Source organism: Adiantum capillus-veneris, chromosome 7, assembly GCF_014529385.1.
Source record: "Adiantum capillus-veneris isolate H3 chromosome 7, ASM1452938v2, whole genome shotgun sequence".
In the NCBI taxonomy this organism is placed as follows: domain Eukaryota; kingdom Viridiplantae; phylum Streptophyta; class Polypodiopsida; order Polypodiales; family Pteridaceae; genus Adiantum; species Adiantum capillus-veneris.
The window spans coordinates 48,791,336-48,793,998 of NC_140937.1; the positions used below are offsets into that span (position 1 = coordinate 48,791,336).

General features: G+C 41.6%; 1 pseudogene; it reads right to left on the minus strand.

The window, feature by feature from the left end:
- Positions 1-391: 391 nt before the first annotated feature.
- LOC147453813 (uncharacterized) lies at positions 392-748 on the minus strand (annotated as a pseudogene).
- Between the last annotated feature and the right edge of the window lie 1,915 nt (positions 749-2,663).

The following is a 2,663-nucleotide window of genomic DNA, read 5'->3' on the forward strand; positions in this document are numbered from 1 at the left end:
GGGGGGGGGGGGCTTTGCACGCCAAATGCAAATATAAACGTAGGCATTGCATGGCAGGTGTAAACCTGGGGGGGGGGGGGGGGGAGAGAGAGAGAGAGAGAGAGAGAGAGAGAGAGAGAGAGAGAGAGAGAGAGAGAAAGAGAGAGAGAATTTGTATACCACATGCAAATGGAAATGCAAGCATTACAAGGCAACCGTAAACCAAGGCATTAGTATCCCATTGTAAACCTTGGCAGTATAGGGCAAGAGCAAACCGAGGCAACAAAGAGAGAGAGAGAGAGAGAGATTTTACCCAAAGCCATTAACAAGAACTCCTTAGCTGGTTAGAAGCTTCAGCATAGTTAGATATAGCATTAAGGCAAAGATATTAACATTCAAAACATAGCAACACTCATGTCATCCAAAATCTACATAGCAATAACTTGAGAGATGTAATACAGAAAAGCTCCATCAATGCATCGGGTCTAAACCAACCTAAGCAACGCAAGGACAACTGTTGCTCCAGGGGTGCCACCATCTCCACTCAGGTGTGATGTGGAGTCCTCATCCATTGACACCTTCTCACCTGCCTCACCTTCCCCATCCCCATCTGTTGATGCATCCTTGCCTTGAGCACTAGTATCATCCCCTTCATCACTTCCATCATCCCTGCCACCATCGTCGCTTTTACCACTCTCACTCCTGCCACTATCTCCATCAACCCCATTGCCCTCAATCCCTTTGTCACTCCTGTCCCCATCTTTCTCTTCTTCAAGATCCCCTTGACCTTCTTCGTCACTCCCTTGGCCATCATCAAATTCTTCATCATCCCGCCGTCACCATCACTGGTACCATCTTCTTCCCCTGTCTCTTCATCCTCACTTATGGGACTCAAGCTTCGAACATGCCGCTGCACAAATGGGTTATGTAAACCTGGGCAATGTTAGATAGTGTAGACCCAGGCATTGATGGGCAATAAACAAAGAGAGAGAGAGAGAGAGAGAGAGAGAGTCACATGGCGTTTGTAGCCTTTCCGTATCTTCTTCACTATAGCATCTTTCTTCATTGCTAGCACACCATCAGCCTTTTGCATACAAGCCCCCATGAAGTCAAGGAGAAAGTCACTTTGGTGCATCGTACTTTCTTCTTGTTGATACAATCCCAGGCTTCCAAGCCCCTAATGAGGGCCCTTGCTTGAATAGCCTTGCGACTCAACTCGTACTTGCGGTCCATGTATTCAAATCTCTCTGCCACACATAACCTTTCTCTTTGTGTAGACTTTGGAATGGGTTTTAATTAAAGAAGCTTGAAAGGTTTTCCCCTCGGCTTTTAGTTGGTACATCACTGGAACATCAATGTAAGCATAGTTAAAAACATGCAAATCCCAATAAAATAAGTAACTCTTCTAGATTTCTGGGAGAAGTCCACCTTCTAATGGCATCCACCTTGGATTCATCCATATATAGCCCACCAACTAGAATAACATGCCCTAAGTAGTGAATTTCCTCCTTGAGAAAATCACACTTTGATTCTTTGATATTTAACTTATTTTCTCGTAGCAATTCAAACACATGCTTCGGATGTTGTAAGTGCTCTTCCTCACAGGCACTATACACTAATATGTCATCAAGAAAACAATAACAAACTTGTCCAAATACGGTTTCAAGACACTGACCATAAGCATTGTGAACGTTGCAGGCGTATTGGTCAACCCAAAGGGCATAACTAAAAACTCATAGTGTCCAAACCTTGTTCAAAATGAAATTTTGGGTAAATCAACAAGTCTAATGCGTACGTGATAATACCTTGACCACAAGTCTATCTTTGTAAAGATACGAGCATGGGTGAGTTTATCAAATAACTCATTCACTCTCGACAATAGGTACTTGATCTTGAGAGTAACCGTATTCACTCCACGGTAATAGGCACACATGCACATAGTACCATCTTTTTTAATCAGCAAAAGGATAATAGAGGCCCATGGTGAAGAACTAGGTTATATAAACCCTCTATTGAGATAGTTAGCAAGCTAATATTCCACCTCAGCAACCTCAAAAATGACTCATTTTGTAGGGTGATTAACTTACGGGCTTACTACCTGTAACCACATCTATGCTATGTTGCAGAGTACGCTATCAGTAGTAAACTTGGGGAAAATCATTTGAGAATACATCTCTATATTCCATTAATAAATATTTTAATTTATTAGCAGCATTTGCTTGTTTTGAAGGAAGAGAGAGAGAGAGAGAAAGAGAGAGAGAGAGAGAGAGAGAAAAGTAGCCATAGTTAGAAGAGAAGAGAGAGAAGCATGCGGCGTTGAGGAATGTCATTCAAAACATTATTAACATTTGAGAAAAAATGACATATTGAATAAAACAAAAAGAGTTCTTCTATTTCATTTTGAGAAGAGAGATTCATATGCTCAATTGTATAAATGAGTGGCGAGTAAGGAACATCCTTCTCTCCCAACAGGAGCATGTTCATGCCATTGGATTTGAGCATCAAACTATTGTACTCATAGCTATGTTTAAGTAATGATACTAGACTAGATAACTAGGATCACATCTCTCCGATCCAATTCATAACTTGAAAATTCCCTTGAATCTCCAGCAGTACATCTTTCACTTGAGTATCCCACACCTCGGCATCATGGTTGTTAATCATCGTCACTACCTTGTAACAGT